The following is a 19,822-nucleotide window of genomic DNA, read 5'->3' on the forward strand; positions in this document are numbered from 1 at the left end:
AGTTCACATTTGAGTGTCCTCATGCATGGGAACTACTTAGATAATCCACATGAATTACCTTACATTAACAATACAAAAGCTAATAGTGACAAAAGAGCCAAAGAGCTGTGATTGATTTAAGAGTATTCTCAATTCAACAAATACACTGTGACCTTGACAAGTATTTTAATTTCAAGACCCCTATTCTTCATGGGAGAAAACATTACTAGCACTTCAAAAGAGGTCAAGACAGTAAAGGATAGAACACTTCATCACTGGTAATTCTATTCAACATGAGCTTCCTCAACCTGTATTCAAACTAAAAATCCACAGTTTAAAAATAAAAACAAATCTGCTTCTTTTCTGAAAGGGCATCAATTCAGAATTCAGTGTTTCATTATACATATATTGAGAAGATGAATCTAATTTGGTAAAATGGAAAGAACAATGGACTAAAAAGAAAACCTGAGTAACAGTCTGTGGGTAAAATTGTAACATTTCCATAATATCTCTCCTGGGTTTAGTACATCTGCATATCAACAGGCATTCAGAGGTGTAAACAAGTAGGCTTTAGTGTATTTGCATCTTTCCTCAGGGGTGGAGAAGTTCATCTCCATATCAATGGGTAATTACCTGGGCAACAGAGGGCTTATCTGTACCTGAGAGGTGAGGGGGAGGGCCAGTGTTGTGGCTGCTTGAGCAGGAGAGAGAGAGAGAGATGGGCCAGACTGCAGTTTTGTAAGCAATAAACATATTTTAAACTTTATTTCTCCCTTTGACTGATTTTGGTTTTTAGAGGTATTTTGCCACAGGATTTCCTTTCCCCGGACTTAGAATTGGCATAGTTGGCAGGATTCCTGTGAACCCGAAACCTGTCATAATGGGTGCGACCTTTGGGAGGGCCGCCCCTAGAAATGATAGGGAGAAGCAGCGCTCACGCCGAGGGACATATGTCTACACTTGTGTGGTCATGGAGGCACCACCACCACTGCTGAACATGCTGAACCTGGCCCGTGGCCCAAGCCTAGGGCTACTGCTTCTGCCATTGCTGCTGCTCTTGCTGCTGGCCAGAGCCTGGCCACAACCATAGAAAAGAGGAGAGGTCCAGGTCACCTTGAAGCAACTGGCTGCTGTGTACCAGACCTTGCTGGCTACAGAGTCCATCGCCAGAACAGCTCCGACCAAGGTAATAACCTCCTATCCCATCACAGGGTGGGTACAAGACTGAACCCAAAGGCCACATAGTGGTGTGGCACAGATACCTCAAAAGACGATGTAGGGCCATCAGTGTGGCTTGTCTTTCACCTTTGAAGAAGTCAGCTGAGCCCGGAAGGAGTGCCCTGCACATTCTGCAGATCAGCAAACCACCAGGAGGGGCCTAGAGCATCTCTCTGCAGCCTATTGTTAGTCACCAGTTACTGAGAGCGATTGAGGTACCCACTTAATTGGACATGTGTTGCAAGGATAAGTGCAGCAATCAGGAGTAAAATGGACATGGCCCTGGACATTTCAACACATAGACTGGCGATGGCTGGTTCTTCTGGCACCTTGAAGAAAAGGCCTAGAAGCTGGCCTTCTGTGTATTCCTGTAATAACAGCAAATTGGCCCCTGGCAATCATGGTTATTTGCTTCTACAGTCTTTGTGTCCTGGATGCGCCCCCTGGCTGCAGCTGCCACGTGATGGCTGGAATGAACGAGCTTTAAACTTAATCTGCATGGGACTTTGAACCTAGCTGAATCCTCTAGCTTGAAAATTATGATTGTGTTGCTGTTGTCAAGAAAATAATGTTTAAAGAGAGGCTTGACTCTGTCTAATGTTTGGTAAAAGTTTTGTGAGCAACCTAGCATGATTGTTAGAAATGAGTAAACAAGTGTAAAAACGTATTTTGTGCTTAGTGAGAGATTGTGCTGTAAAGTACATTTACTTAATCTGTATAGGCTGACTCCTCTGGCTTGAAGATTATCAAGATTTTATTGCTGTTGCTATTGGATGTTACTAGATTGGTCGGAAGAGGGGGATCGAGTAAACTGTAAGGCGAGATTTCTGGAGGGGTGGACTGTGGGTAAAATTGTAACATTTCCATAATATCTCTCCTGGGTTTAGTACATCTGCATATCAACAGGCATTCAGAGGTGTAAACAAGTAGGCTTTAGTGCATTTGCATCTTTCCTCAGGGGTGGAGAAGTTCATCTCCATATCAATGGGTAATTACCTGGGCAACAGAGGGCTTATCTGTACCTGAGAGGTGAGGGGAGGACCAGTGTTGTGGCTGCTTGAGCAGGAGAGAGAGATGGGCCGGACTGCAGTTTTGTAAGCAATAAACAGGTTTTAAACTTTATTTCTCCTTTTGACTGATTTTGGTTTTTAGAGGTATTTTGCCACAGGATTTCCTTTCCCTGGACTTACACAGTCTTTTCCCTGACAATTCTGATTTCTATGCCTCAGTTTATTCATTACTGAAATTAAGGAATGGTACCAAATGTTTTCTATAGCTGAAAATATTCAGGAACTGGAAGGACACTTTCATTCTTGTTAGGAGAAGAGAAAGGCATGTTAAGCATTAAGTAACAACCTATGAATAACTTTGTAGATGGGAAATGGAATAATTCATTTTAAGCTGATAAAACACAGTATTTACCACCAAAAAATTTTGCATGCAAAATGGTCATGAGCAGAGGGCCTTAGAACCAGAACACCCTAAGTCTTAAAAAAAAAAAAAGGGTTGCAAGGGGATTTAAATATAATTCCTACAGATTGACATTTAACTTTATGCTGAATCATTACTGGAATGAAACCTGTGTAATAGGTTTATTTACTCTGCCTTACAAATGTGGACATTCAAAGGATAATGATTAATAAGTGACAATGCTATAAACAATATCAGTTACAAAGTCAATGAGAATCCCCAGAATCCTACAGTCTTACTGATAAACTTTGTTTTATGATATCAATAAATCATTCCAGACAGAAGATAGTCAACAGACCTAAACTTTCACATAAGAGTTTCCCAGTGAAACCAGGTATTAGCAATAAAAAGAAGTGCTTCACCTCATACAATATTTGGTTTTCTAAATAACTAACAATGGGTTTACAAGGCAAAATCATTACAGTTTTGAATTAAATACTTGCTTTATGCAGACTCAGGTAAAACAATTATGAAAGTACATACTTTTGGAATACACTTTATAGACCACAAATCTAAAGTAACAACAACAAAAAATTCCCTCAATTACTCAAACAAATGGAAGACAATGAAACATTACACATTAAGTTCTCAAGCAAGTCACTCAACAAATATAAGGCCTACTGAGTCATGAAAATATAAATGACAGCTTCTACCCCTAAAAAGTATTTAATTTTTCAAACATCTGATGAGGTATCCTACAGAAAACATAATAAACTTATACTAGCTAACCCCTGAGGTCATTATTAGAACTAACAAGGGAAACAAATTAGAAAGATATAAATGATAACAGTAACAGTTAAAAATAATTTGGAAGTTTCTCAAGATCCTACATTCAAAAAGAGATATGCACCCCGTTTATTGCTGCCCTATTTACAATAGCCAAGATATGGAAGCAACCTAAGTATCCATCGACAGATGAATGGATAAAGACAATGTGGTACATATACACAATGGAATATTATCCAGCCATAAAAAGAAAAGAAATTCTCCCATTTGCAACAACATGGATGGATCTAGAGGGTATTATGCTCAGTGAAATAAGCCAAGTGTAGAAATAAAAATACCAGATGATTTCATTTATTTGTGGAGTATAAAAACAAAGCAAATCAGAAGGAACAAAATAGCAGTAAACTCATAGACACTGAGAAGTGACTAGTGGTTACCAAGGGGGAGAGGTTGAAGAGGGGGAGGGACAGAGGGAAAGGGAAAGGGATTAAGGGACACAATAATTCACAATCACAATATAGGTTGGTCATGGGGAAGGTAGTACAGCACAGAGAATACAGTTAATGGTTCTGTAACATCTTACTATGTTGATAGATAATAACTGGACTAGAGGAGGTGAGGATTTAATAATATGGGTAACTGCTTAACCACTGTGTTGTATATTTGAAACCAACATAAGATTGTATATCAATGATACTTTAATAATTTAAAAAATAATAATAATATGGAAGTTTTGAAGACAGGCTGAAAATAATCCACTTCTCAGGAATATTATAAAATTAAATAATACTATAATTTTTAAGGAACTGCAACATTATTACTATTATTTCCCAAGTCTCACATTAACAACAACAAAAAGCTTTGCAGAAAAATAAAAAGTATAAAAATACAAACTTGAAAATGAAGGCAGAACTTTCTATTTGAAAAGTTCTTCACATGCAAAGTAAATTTAATTTTTGTGGCTTGTTATTACAAACTAATTCAAAGACACCTAAATTAGAATATTTTTAAATTATATACCACTTTACATATAAACATTCTTGCATATAATATTAAATTTCCAGAAATTATTCAATTCTATTTTTACTCTTTCTTCAAGGTGGATTGAACCCACAGTCATCCCTTTCATCCATGGCTAATCTACATCTCTTTTCACAGGAGATAATATTCTTCATTTTATAGAAAAGATCTAATCCTACCTTTGTTGAATGAATGAGTTAAAATAATTTTAAACAAAAAAAAACCTGAGTGATTTATAGTAGTCTGGAATAAAATTAACAAATTACTACGAATTTAAACCAAAGAAAAAGAATAAAGGAAACTATACTATAATGTTTTAAGGAGGCCGTAGAAAAAAATGTGATCAGCTTCCCCATTGCAATCCCCTAAAAATATGCAGCATATCTTCTCAAATATAAAACACTAACCAAGGCAGCAACTCACACCATACACCATTCTTCTGAGTGTATTTTCCTACCTTCCCTGATTTAGAGATAGCAAATAATTTTGTTTATTTTTAAAAGTATCTTGCTGGGTTACTGAAGATGAAATCAAGGGGCTGAAAATTATGTCCAAACAAAAAGGGCTACCTGGTGATGTTCCTGGTGAAGCACTGAATTAACCTTACCTCCAGATATATTGTGTTAAATAATAAATTTTTCCATTTATGCATTAACTCATTTTGTTTTGAGTGCGTGTTACAACTAAGGCATCATAATATAAGTAGTATATAAACATCCTGACTTCAGAGAGAACAAGTTCTGGAAAAGTTTATGCTCTCATTGACCATATTTAAAAAGAAGAAAAGAATTCTAACTAAAGAAACCAAAAATCAGCATTAAAAAATTCTCTCAGAATCCAGACCTAAGGAGGCAGTAACAAAAATTTCTCCAAACTTAATCACCAACACTAGCTGGCTACCAGAATTAGAAGTATTTATATACAAAGTCAATCCAAATGGAAGAGAAAAAACAATGTTTTTTGCTCCCTGTGAAAAAATTTAAGTTGGTAATATTTAAAGAATAATGAGAGACACCTAGTGGTGTCTTAAGAGTCTATCTGACTTTCTTAAAGGACCCTACTGTTAAATTTGATAACATTCATTAAGACATCATTTAGATACAAAAAACAAAAGTGTTTAATGAACCATCAACTTCATAGTAAGACCAGGATAACCAAAATTAGTGTGAATAATTAATGGTGAAATATACAAATAAATATATGAATTGGTGAAAATATACAAAATTTTAATGGTTAAATATATAAATACATGAATTGAAAACATCACAGATACTCTGAAGATTTTCTTTTAAAATAATTTTCAATATCCGCAAATATTTATTAAGTACCTACTATGTGCCAGGCACTAGGAATGCAAAGATGAATAAAATGTGAATCCTGTGCTCAAAGTACTGAGGACTCTGAATGCTTTGCATCATTCAGGAAGAGAGTACAATAGAGAACACAACCAGAAAAACTGAGTATCTGAGGCAAGTCTTAGAAGAAGAATAGGAGTTATTCAATGAGGATAAAGGAAGTTCCATGGTTTTCCTTTTAAAATGTTTTACCTATATGAGAAAATAAATACATAAAATACTTAGCATAGTCACTGCTGATCCATAGGGTCAAGTCATTCCCAAAGTATATAGTTAGTATGTGTACCTCTGGTGATAACTGAGACAGTATTTTTTTTAACTTATCTTAAAATAATTTCAAATTTACAATTGCAAGAATTGTACAAATAACTACTTAATACTCTTCACCTACATTTAGTTAATATTAACATTATAACACAATTTGATAAGTATATTATTTTCTAAAGCAAGGCCACTGTCTTTCATAACCACAGAACATTTATTAATTCAGGATATTTAACACTGCCACAATACTATAACCTACAGTTCATATTCAACGATTTTACCCAGTGATGTCCTTATAACATCCCTCCTTCCTTTCTAGCACACAATCCTGAATCATGCTTTACAACTAGTTATGTTCCTTTGGTATTTCTTAATCTAGAAAAGTTTATCAGTCTTTATCTTTCACAACACTGACTTTTAAAGAGTACAGGCCAGATGTTCTGTTGAATTTCAGTTTTTCTGAAGTTTCCCTCACAATCAGATTTGTGCTTTTTTTTGTAGGAACACTATCCATGGGATATTGTGCCCTCTGTGAGGCACGTCAGGAACCACAGAACGTCAACTTGTATTTGAGACAATTTTAAGTGGCGAACATTTTTTAGAAATTCTATATTTAAATGTATAAAACTCATTGGTTCACAGGTATCAATAAGATGAGTCTTATTTTTTAAATTAACATGAAGAAAAATTTACATATGTAATATAGGAAGTACTAACATTGGAAAGCACTATTCGACTGCGACACACAGGTTAAAACAAATTCGGAATGACATAGACTGAAGTAGTTGATAATAATGTAAAGGAAGTCCATTCCAGATTTCTTCCAGAGATGAACAGAAAGTAGGTTAGTAAACCTTAAGGATCATAAGAAGGTAACTGATTAAAAAATATAAAACTGAGGGGGGTGGAGCCAGGATGGCGGCGTGAGTAGAGCAGTGGAAATCTCCTCCCAAAAACACATAGAGCTATGAAAATATAACAAAGAAAAATCTTCCTAAAATAGAGATCACAGGACACAGGACAACATCCAGACCACATCCACACCTGCAAGAACCCAGCGCCTTGGGAAGGGGGTAAGATACAAGCCCAGGCCCAGCGGGACCCGAGCGCCCCTCCCCCCGGCTCCCGGCGGGTGGAAAGAAACCAGAGCGGTTTTTCTTTGGCGAGTGCTTTTTGGAAGCCTTAAAGGGACGGGCCCCCGTTGCTAGGGAGGCAGGGTGGCGGGACCGGTGAGCAGGTGCCTGGGACCGGCGCCTGAGGACAAAGAATATCCCGCGTTTCTCCCTGTGGGATCGGCGGGCGGGTGCCTGAGACTGGCACCTGAGGACAGAGGAAATCAAGTGTTTTTCCCCTTTTTTTTTCTCTTTTTGGCGAGCGCTTTTTGGAAGCCTTAAAGTGACAGGGACCCCGGTGCTAGGGAGGCAGGGTGGCGGGACTGGTGAGCGGGTGCCTGGAACCGGCACCTGAGGACAAAGAATATCCCACGTTTTTCCCTGCGGGACCGGGGGGCGGGTGCCTGAGACCGGCACTTGAGGACAGAGGAAATCGCGTGTTTTTCCCCCTTTTTTTTTTCTCTTTTTTGCGAGTGCTTTTTGGAAGCCTAAAAGGGACAGGGACCACAGTGCTAGGGAGGCAGGGCGGTGGGACTGGTGAGCGGGTGCCTGGGACCGGCGCCTGAGGACAAAGAATATCGCGCGTTTTTCCCTGTAGGACCGGTGGGCGGGTGCCTGAGACCGGCACGGAGGAAATCGCGCATTTTTCCCCTTTTTTTCTCTCTTTTTGGCGAGTGCTTTTTGGAAGCCTTAAAGGGACAGGGACCCCGGTGCTAGGGAGGCAGGGCGGCAGGACTGGTGAGCGGGTGCCTGGGACCAGAGCCTGAGGACAAAGAATATCGAGCGTCCTTCCCTGCGGGACCGGTGGGTGGGTGCTTTTTGGAATCCTTGAAAGGACAGGGACCCTGGTGCTAGGGAGACAGGGCAGCAGGACCAGTGAGCGGGTGCCTGGGACCAGCACCTGAGGACAAAAAAAAAAAAAAATCGCGTGTTTTTTCCTTTTTTTTTTCTTTCTGTTCCCTCTCTCACTGTTGCTGTTGTTGTTTTGGTTTAGAGAGTGCTTTTTGGAAGTCTTAAAGGGGCAGGACAGGTCACTTAGACCAGAGGCAGGGAATCTGGGGATCTCTGGGCACTCTAACCCCCTGGGCAGCAGGGAGCACAGAGGCCCCTTATGGAGATAAATAGCCCCCTGGCCGCTCCCCCTCCAACGGGGCTCCACCATTTTGAAGGAACAGCCCCAGCCAGGCCAAGCCCACAGCAACAGCGGAGACAAACCCCAAAGCAACTGGGAAGGAAGCAGAAGCCCGGTCTGCGCACAGCTGCCCAGCACAAGCCACTAGAGGTCGCTATTCTCCCAGGAAAAGGCCACAAACCAACAAGAAAGGAAGCTCTTCCAGCGGTCACTTGTACAGCTCTGCAAACTCTCTCTATCACCATGAAAAGGCAAAACTACAGGCAGACAAAGATCACAGAGACAACACCTGAGAGGGAGACAGACCTAACTAGTCCTCCTGAAAAAGAATTCAAAATAAAAATCATGAACATGCTGACAGGGATGCAGAGAAAAATGCAAGAGCAATGGGATGAGATGCAGAGAAAAATGCAAGAGCAGTGGGATGAGATGCAGAGAAAAGTGCAAGAGCAGTGGGATGAAGTCCGGAAGCAGATCACAGAGGTCAGGAAGGAGATCACAGAAGTGAAACTATCCCTGGAAGGATTTATAAGCAGAATGGATAAGATGCAAGAGGCCATTGAAGGAATAGAAGCCAGAGAACAGGAACGTATAGAAGCTGACATAGAGAGAGATAAAAGGATCTCCAGGAATGAAACAACACTAAGAGAAATATGTGACCAACACAAAAGGAATAATATTCGTATTATAGGGATACCAGAAGAAGAAGAAAGAGGAAAAGGGATAGAAAGTCTCTTGGAAGAAATAATTGCTGAAAACTTCCCCACAATGGGGGAGGAAATAATCGAACAGACCATGGAATTACACAGAACTCCCAACAGAAAGGATCCAAGGAGGACAACACCAAGACACATAGTAATTAAAATGGCAAGGATCAAGGACAAGGAAAGAGTTTTAAAGGCAGCTAGAGAGAAAAAGGTCACCTATAAAGGAAAACCCATCAGGCTAACATCAGACTTCTCAACAGAAACCCTACAGGCCAGAAGAGAATGGCATGATATACTTAATGCAATGAAACAGAAGGGCCTTGAACCAAGGATACTGTATCCAGCACGACTATCATTGAAATATGATGGTGGGATTAAACAATTCCCAGACAAGCAAAAGCTGAGGGAATTTGCTTCGCACAAACCACCTCTACAGGGCATCCTACAGGGACTGCTCTAGATGGGAGCACCCCTAAAAAGAGCACAGAACAAAACACACAACATATGAAGAATGGAGGAGGAGGAATAAGAAGGGAGAGAAGAAAAGAATCTCCAGACAGTGTATATAACAGCTCAATAAGTGAGCTAAGTTAGGCACTAAGATACTAAAGAGGCTAACCTTGAACCTTTGGTAACCACAAATCTAAAGCCTGCAATGGCAATAAGTACATATCTCTCAATAGTCACCCTAAATGTAAATGGACTTAATGCACCAATCAAAAGACTTAGAGTAATAGAATGGATAAAAAAGCAAGACCCATCTATATGCTGCTTACAAGAAACTCACCTTAAACCCAAAGATAAGCATAGACTAAAAGTCAAGGGATGGAAAAACATATTTCAGGCAAACAACAGTGAGAAGAAAGCAGGGGTTGCAGTACTAATACCAGACAAAATAGACTTCAAAACAAAGAAAGTAACAAGAGATAAAGAAGGATACTACATAATGATAAAGGGCTCAGTCCAACAAGAGGATATAACCATTCTAAATATATATGCACCCAATACAGGAGCACCAGCATATATGAAGCAAATACTAACAGAACTAAAGAGGGAAATAGACTGCAATGCATTCATTGTAGGAGACTTCAACACACCACTCACCCCAAAGGATAGATCCACCGGGCAGAAAATAAGTAAAGACACACAGGCACTGAACAACACACTAGAACAGATGGACCTAATAGACATCTATAGAACTCTACATCCAAAAGCAACAGGATATACATTCTTCTCAAGTGCACATGGAACATTCTCCAGAATAGACCACATACTAGCTCACAAAAAGAGCCTCAGTAAATTCCAAAATATTGAAATTCTACCAACCAATTTTTCAGACCACAAAGGTATGAAACTAGAAATAAATTCTACAAAGAAAACAAAAAGGCTCACAAACACATGGAGGCTTAACAACATGCTACTAAATAATCAATGGATCAATGAACAAATCAAAACAGAGATCAAGGAATATATAGAAACAAATGACAACAACAACACTAAGCCCCAACTTCTGTGGGATGCAGCGAAAGCAGTCTTAAGAGGAAAGTATATAGCAATCCAGGCACACTTGAAGAAGGAAGAACAATCCCAAATGAATAGTCTAACATCACAATTATTAAAACTGGAAAAAGAAGAACAAATGAGGCCTAAAGTCAGCAGAAGGAGGGACATAATAAAGATCAGAGAAGAAATAAACAAAATTGAGAAGAATAAAACAATAGCAAAAATCAACGAAACCAAGAGCTGGTTCTTTGAGAAAATAAACAAAATAGATAAGCCTCTAGCCCAACTTATTAAGAGAAAAAGAGAGTCAACACAAATCAACATAATCAGAAATGAGAATGGAATAATCACAACAGACTCCACAGAAATACAAAGAATTATTAAAGACTACTATGAAAACCTATATGCCAACAAGCTGGAAAACCTAGAAGAAATGGACAACTTCCTAGAAAAATACAACCTCCCAAGACTGACCAAGGAAGAAACACAAAAGGTAAACAAACCAATTACAAGCAAAGAAATTGAAACAGTAATCAGAAAACTACCCAAGAACAAAACCCCGGGGCCGGACGGATTTACCTCAGAATTTTATCAGACACACAGAGAAGACATAATACCCATTCTCCTTAAAGTGTTCCACAAAAGAGAAGAAGAGGGAATACTCCCAAACTCATTCTATGAGGCCAACATCACCCTAATACCAAAACCAGGCAAAGACCCCACCAAAAAAGAAAATTACAGACCAATATCCCTGATGAATGTAGATGCAAAAATACTCAATAAAATATTAGCAAACAGAATTCAACAGTATATCAAAAGGATCATACACCATGACCAAGTGGGGTTCATCCCAGGGATGCAAGGATGGTACAACATTCGAAAATCCATCAACATCATCCACCACATCAACAAAAAGAAAGACAAAAACCACATGATCATCTCCATAGATGCTGAAAAAGCATTTGACAAAATTCAACATCCATTCATGATAAAAACTCTCAGCAAAATGGGAATAGAGGGCAAGTACCTCAACATAATAAAGGCCATATATGATAAACCCACCGCAAGCATTATACTGAACAGCGAGAAGCTGAAAGCATTTCCTCTGAGATCGGGAACCAGACAGGGATGCCCACTCTCCCCACTGTTATTTAACATAGTACTGGAGGTCCTAGCCACGGCAATCAGACAAAACAAAGAAATACAAGGAATCCAGATTGGTAAAGAAGAAGTTAAACTGTCACTATTTGCAGATGATATGATACTGTACATAAAAAACCGTAAAGACTCCACTCCAAAACTACTAGAACTGATATCGGAATACAGCAAAGTTGCAGGATACAAAATTAACACACAGAAATCTGTAGCTTTCCTATACACTAACAACAAATCAATAGAAAGAGAAATCAGGAAAACAATTCCATTCACCATTGCATCAAAAAGAATAAAATACCTAGGAATAAACCTAACCAAAGAAGTGAAAGACTTATACTCTGAAAACTACAAGTCACTCTTAAGAGAAATTAAAGGGGACACTAATAAATGGAAACTCATCCCATACTCATGGCTAGGAAGAATTAATATCGTCAAAATGGCCATCCTGCCCAAAGCAATATACAGATTTGATGCAATCCCTCTCAAATTACCAGCAACATTCTTCAATGAATTGGAACAAATAATTCAAAAATTCATATGGAAACACCAAAGACCCCGAATAGCCAAAGCAATCCTGAAAAAGAAGAATAAAGTAGGGGGGATCTCACTCCCCAACTTCAAGCTCTACTACAAAGCCATAGTAATCAAGACAATTTGGTACTGGCACAAGAACAGAGCCACAGACCAGTGGAACAGATTAGAGACCCCAGAAATTAACCCAAACATATATGGTCAATTAATATTTGATAAAGGAGCCATAGACATACAATGGCAAAATGACAGTCTCTTCAACAGATGGTGCTGGCAAAACTGGACAGCTACATGTAGGAGAATGAAAATGGACCATTGTCTAACCCCATATATAAAGGTAAACTCAAAATGGATCAAAGACCTGAATGTAAGTCATGAAACCATTAAACTCTTGGAAAAAAACATAGGCAAAAACCTCTTAGACATAAACATGAGTGATCTCTTCTTGAACATATCTCCCTGGGCAAGAAAAACAACAGCAAAAATGAGCAAGTGGGACTACATTAAGCTGAAAAGCTTCTGTACAGCGAAAGACACCATCAATAGAACAAAAAGGAACCCTACAGTATGGGAGAATATATTTGAAAATGACAGATCCGATAAAGGCTTGACGTCCAGAATATATAAAGAGCTCACATGCCTCAACAAACAAAAAACAAATAACCCAATTAAAAAATGGGCAGAGGAACTGAACAGACAGTTCTCCAAAAAAGAAATACAGATGGCCAAGAGACACATGAAAAGATGCTCCACATCGCTAATTATCAGAGAAATGCAAATTAAAACTACAATGAGGTATCACTTCACACCAGTAAGGATAGCTGCCATCTAAAAGACAAACAACAACAAATGTTGGCGAGGCTGTGGAGAAAGGGGAACCCTCCTACACTGCTGGTGGGAATGTAAATTAGTTCAACCATTGTGGAAAGCAGTATGGAGGTTCATCAAAATGCTCAAAACAGACCTACCATTTGACCCAGGAATTCCACTCCTAGGAATTTACCCTAAGAACGCAGCAATCAAATTTGAGAAAGACAGATGCACTCCTATGTTTATCGCAGCACTATTTACAATAGCCAAGAATTGGAAGCGACCTAAATGTCCATCGGTAGATGAATGGATAAAGAAGATGTGGTACATATACACAATGGAATACTACTCAGCCATAAGAAGTGGAAAAATCCAACCATTTGCAGCAACATGGATGGAGCTGGAGAGTATTATGCTCAGTGAAATAAGCCAAGCGGAGAAAGAGAAATACCAAATGATTTCACTCATCTGAGGAGTATAGGAACAAAGGAAAAACTGAAGGAACAAAACAGCAGCAGAATTACAGAACCCAAAAATGGACTAACAGGTACCAAAGGGAAAGGAACTGAGGAGGATGGGTGGGCAGGGAGGGATAAGGGGGGGAAGAAGAAGGGGGGTATTAAAATTAGCATGCATGGGGGGGAGGGAGAAAGGGGAGGGTGGGCTGCACAACACAGAGAGGACAAGTAGTGACTCTACAACATTTTGCTAAGCTGATGGACAGTAACCGTAATGTGGTTGTTAGGGGGGACCTGATATAGGGGAGAGCATAGTAAACATAGTATTCTTCATGTAAGTGTAGATTAAAAATTAAAAAAAAAAAAAAGACACAAAAAAGAAAGAAAGAAAGAAAAGGGGGATTACTCCTTAACAGGATAAAACTATTGGTAAATCAAAGATCAACGCATGCTTTAAATATCCTTAATGTTGATCACTTAAAGGGTGTCAGATGATCAGCTATGGAGGTACTCTTTTCTGATAATATTCCTTTCTCTTAATTAAAAAAAAAAAAAAAAAAAAAAGCAGTTACTGTGTGCTGACCTCCAATGAGTTCTGCACAGTGGTATAGAGGGCATGTCAAAGTGTGGGCAAAGGGTCTGTTTGTTTCTATGCAGAAGATCAAGGCCTAGCTTGGATACCCAGAAAATGAACTAAGATACGATATGAGGAGGAGCTTCCGGCATCAGCACTCTCTGGAGGACTTGTGCCAGGGGATGATCATCAAAAAGCCTCCACAGGGATCCGGACGATGCTGCGGTTGTGGCTGCATCCAGCCCACCGTCTCCTGGACTTGCCATTGGAATGAGAAGGGAGATGTCTAGGCTGGCATGTGCATACAGTGAGACAACGAATTTGACCGGATCTGTACTGTTGGAACTCAACCAGGAGTTGGTAGGGGTGCAAGTTGTAGCACTCCAAAATCTCATGACTATAGACTATCTATGGTTAAAAGAACATATGGGATGTGAACAGATCCCAGAAAAGGGCTGCTTTAATTTGTCTGATGGTTCAAGTACAGTTGGACAATATCCATCATATCATAGATAAATTTTCACAAATGCCTAGGGTGCCTAAATGGTTTTCTTGGCTTCACTGGAGATGGATGGTAATTATAGATTTGCTTTGTTTATGTCACCGTATTCCTATTATGTTAATATATGTGTGCAAATTAGTTAGTAGTTTAAAACCTATACATACTTAAGGTACTATACAAGAAGATATGTCAAAGAAATAATCAATCCTCCCAAGTTTCCTTCGTATGCTACATCTATAGCTTTTCTTCTTCCTTCCTAATTACAACCCTTAAATAGAATTCGTGCCTCATATCGAATTTACCGAGTATCATAATTCCTCCAGGTGGTAAAGATACCTCGAGACAAGTGCTGGGCATAGAAGCCACAGGGCATAAATCTGCAAAGAAGTAAAAAGCTAACCTTTGCAAACAATATGGCTTCTCTCTCACTTACCAACTTTACATTTCCCTGTATGGCCCCGGAAGATGACTGGTTAGCCAGAGACGGGTAAGATTCCTCAAGGGAGGAACAACCTAAGACAGGCACAGTCGCAGGGGGGCCATCAGGTGAGAATTTGGGGATCAACAGAGGTGAGGCTCAGAACCTCACCCCCCCTGCTTTGAGAGAAATCTTCTGCATCCGTGGATGTCTTGCTGCCCTTGTCTAGCCTGGATTAATACTTAGTCCATAGGCACACACCTGATCATCTGATCATCTACATTTGCCTTCTTACAGCACTAAACTATGTTTTCTACCTTTATCTTGCATCTACCTACCACTTCAGCATTTTATTAAAAATAAAAATAATAATAATAAGAGGAGAAATGTGGAATCAACATATAAATCAAGTACAAAAATCAAACGAATATTCATATTTGACCTGATTGTTTATAGGTCATAATGCATGATCAAAACCGAAAGTTTCTGTGATGAATGCTCTTGTACTGTTCACCATGTAAGAATTTATTCACTATGTAAGAATTCGTTCACCATGTAAGAACTTGTTTGTTATGCTTCAGAAGATTGGAGACTGACGAGAATTAGGCTTGAGATGGATTAATGATTGTACATTGAGCGTTGACCCCCCTATACTGAATTTTATTGTTGTTAACAACCATTTGATCAATAAATATGAGAGATGCCCTCTCAAAAAAATAAATAAATAAATAAAATGGAAAAATATATATATATATAAATAAAACTATAAGAACCCCAACAAAATATTCATATATTGATGCCAACTTTTTATTGATACAGAAAAACAAAAACTCTAAGGCATAATATATATTTTGAAGATAATGAAGGATGGATTTGTTATATGAATAAAACTGATTCAATTCTATTCTTATAATTCTGACATCAAATTCAGTCAAGGTCAACAAATATAAAAAGAATAATAATCTTTGAATTTCTTTGTGCCACCATAATGCATGCCTATGTTTGTGTCAACTACATTTTTAATAGAATAACAAATGTTTAGTGTTAACAAAGAAAAAGGTAATTATCCTACAAAATTATTTAAAAGCCCATTTGTGCGTGGTCCAGGTAACATCCTTCATTTCTACTTAGAAGAGTATATAAATTTGTATAAATTGAAAGAACCTGTATGTTTTATTTAGTTCTTTCCCATTTTCATTATTACACTTCAGTCCCTAGCTTTACGGCATCAGTTTGCCCCTTTTTCTAAATTCCATCTTGGAAGCCAATCACATTCCCTCTGCCCTCAGTCTGGTAGGGAAACATCTTTGAAAAGCTAATTATACAATTTAATAATTACATATAAAATGGTTTGGGGAAGAAAGGAGAAAAAGTGGTATGAAAGTAGTAACCACATTCCTGCAAAGGGAAACTGGAGCTAGGATTTGATAATAAAGGATTTTACCTAGAAGAGCATAAAATTATGGGAATTGTATATGTAACACATATTTTCTACATTTCTGTTGAATTTTGGGATCTTGCTAAAATATTCCTCTTTGTTCTTTCTACTATCAAAAGTTTTGTTTGTCTCTTTTCATAAGAAAAAAACCAAATATTTTAATGAAAATTTGCTCATCCAATTCAATATTTTTAAAAAACTCTAAAACAGGATAATTTCAAATGTCATATATCGAATCCAAATAACTCCAATACTTTTTTCTTTTCCTCAAATCTTCCATCAGGCTTTTTTTCCTACTTCTTCTTGGTCTTACCCAACACAGAACTACAGATCTAGAAATTACAAGTCTGTCTGGTCTTCCCAAACAAAAGAGCAATAAAGTAGTAAAAATGTTTGAGGAAGGTGGTCTCATTTCATATATGCTATTAAAATTTAGTATATACAAAATGAGACATTTCTATAAAGGGAACATTTTCACAAGCGAAAATACCTGGAAGATACTAGGATATAAACTAAGATTTTACAAGAAAAATTTTAAATCTCTTTTAAATGTTTCAATCACTTTGCTAAATAACTGAGAAAGTCAAGTTGCAATCCTAATGATGTTCTACAGAGGGAGCCAGCAACACAAAGAATAAATATAATACACTGAACTTCAAGAACAACCTAGTCTTTTGGAAGTATCTAATTTCTATTCATCAATAGGACCTGAGATTATCCGCTAAGATTTTTATATTGACATCAAATAACCCAAAAAACCGGTATTACCTACAAACTATGGTATATTTATAATAAACCATAGTAAAACTAAAATCCATCATAAATATCTTTGAACACTTTGTGAAGTAGTTATGTTCTTTTAAATAATATTCCTCCCAAAAAGAGTAAATAAGTATTCTTCCCTAAGTCACTGAACTTAGCAAAAAAGAAAGCAATAAAGATCAGAAATCAAATCAATCTATCCTTTTCTACTATAAGACAAGTTATGGAATCTCTCGAAACCTCAGTTTCCCATAAAATGGGAATGATTATAATATCTGCCTCATAGGGTTGTTGTGAGGATTACAGCATAAAAGTAATTGAAATGGTGCCCTCCTTGCTTGTTCTTTAATACACGTGTTACTCAATTGTTCAAGACTTTCCAAAAAGAAATTGATAATAGTAAAGAAAGTATTTTCAAGGATTAGATAACCTGCTAATAGAAATTAAAAGTTCCCCAAAACTCCTAAATCCGTATCATTCCAAAAAACTCCAAATCAATCCGTAAGGGGCTATAGACAGTGTTGGCAAAACCTTTCCTTTATCTTTCAGGCAGATAACTGTCATAGTTTCTCAAAATATTCCTGTTTGTAATAGACCAAGGAGAAAAAGAATTTAACATACCTTTCTCCATACTATGTTGTCCCCAATGATTATTCACCCCACAGTATTACATAGTGAAATAATGTCAAGTACATTGTTTGTAGCAAAGGATCAATGAACCACACTTGGACTGAAAACCTCTGTATAAAGTTTCAGGAAACATCTTACCCCTCCACCCAAAAAATCAGAGTTAGAGTGTAAAGAAGACTATTACCATTTATTTTCCTGAAGATTTTATGATGGAAACTCAAAAACTATACCCAGAGGTTATTACTGAATAGATCACAAGAGAAATTGCTAATTAATTACATCAGTTGCTTAATGGATAATAATAAAATAGCAAAGCAGTAATCTAAACCCATAATGATATCTGATAGCTTCTCTAAGAGCAAAAGCCAGTTCAAAAAGTTATCATGAATATCATGATACTGGCAAAAACCTACATCACAATGAACCTTTATATTACCTTTTCCTATTTCAAAACCTTTTCACATATACAATTTCATCTAATCTTCACTAAATCCAGTAAGATAAAAATGAAATTATCACCATTTTACAAATGAGGACATAAAATAAGTTATTAACCCAAATGTGGTAGTTCTATACTGTGCCAACTAGAACTATTTCCCAGAATTTCCTTTTCTATGTGGTTTCAGATTAGGATTAAGCACAAGAAAAACTTGTGTACAGTTTGAGGGGTGTGTGTGCAAGTGACGCATCAAACATCCATTTCACTGTAAAGGTAGTTAATGGTTAGAGATAGTGAAAAACAGTCCACTCCACTCCTGCCCACCTCCCAACCAGGCTCAAAGCTAACTGATATACCAACGTTAACAGTCATGGTAAAAACTCATACATAAACTAAGTTTCTTCTAATGTTAAAGCCAGGGCACTGCACATTCTTCAAAAGCACAAGGTGGCAATTTAGGATTAATCCATCACAGATTTTAAGATTTTACCACTAATGACATACATATTTATTCACCTATGATACATGCATGGATAGGAGACCATGTTTAATTCTAAAATTATCTCCTGTAATGAGTTATCCTTTATGACAGACATAATAATACAATAAAATATTTAAGCAGTTTAAAAGTACTTCAAAATATTAGTACTTAATCTTGAGAAGAAAACAAACTTGAAGTACTCCAGCTACAAAAAAACTGTTCCCAAACAGATGGCTACAGATGAAGATTACATTAAACTAAACCAAAGGGACCTGAGTCAGATGTTAAAATAAATCTGGTACCTTTAATGTTAGGGAATGTCAAACATTAGGGAAACTCCCAAGAAAGTCTGTAAAATTCATGAACATTATTTACAAAAAGGATAGACCCTTTACTATTATTAGGAATAAGAGTGGTTTAACCTGAAGGTATAGTTAGCCTCAAATTCTTAGTACTATATTATTTGATGTGAAATGTTCGCCCATGACTATGGTTATCAGAACTTCCTTAATACAGAATGGGGAAAAAAAAGTAGACAGTTAAAAAATAGAGGCATATAAGTTTTTTTTAACTTCCCTCACTGAACAATCTTATGATACTGAAAAGGTTGAGGCAAATTTTAAAAATTCCAAAACCTGTCATCTTTAACTAAAAAACTCAGTTCCTGCGAGGTAGTAATCTTTTAAATACTACCATAGGAAAAGCAATGGAGATATCTCAAAATCATTTATACAGTTATTTTTCATATTTCAAACTTTACACTTAAATCATTTATCTTATATTTAACAACAGCTAGGCATTTAACTCTTTCATAAAGAAACAAATTATATTTCTTCATTGTAAGCATGAAGGTGTAGAAGTCAACTGAGTAAGAGCCAATAATCAACAATTTAGTATTTTATCTGGGGAAAAAATATTGAATGATATATTTTCCAATATGCCCTTAGTCCAAATAGAATACAATGTTGTATATTTTAATGTAATAAAGGAATAATTATTCCCTATGTTAACCCTATGTAATGTAAATTATCAATACTATTAGGATGAAGGTCATGGTGTTAATCATATCTTTATATTTTATATTATTAAAAGAATCAGATTGTTTATGTATATCTCTACTCCATAGAGTAACCTAGGG

General features: G+C 37.4%; 1 protein-coding gene across 4 annotated transcripts in view; it reads right to left on the minus strand.

Annotated features, from left to right (window-relative positions):
• The window catches only part of ADK (adenosine kinase), a 606,631-nt gene that overhangs the window by 499,061 nt on the left and 87,748 nt on the right, over nucleotides 1–19,822 (minus strand). The window lies entirely within an intron of this gene.

The sequence above is a fragment of the Manis javanica genome, chromosome 7 (assembly GCF_040802235.1).
Source record: "Manis javanica isolate MJ-LG chromosome 7, MJ_LKY, whole genome shotgun sequence".
In the NCBI taxonomy this organism is placed as follows: domain Eukaryota; kingdom Metazoa; phylum Chordata; class Mammalia; order Pholidota; family Manidae; genus Manis; species Manis javanica.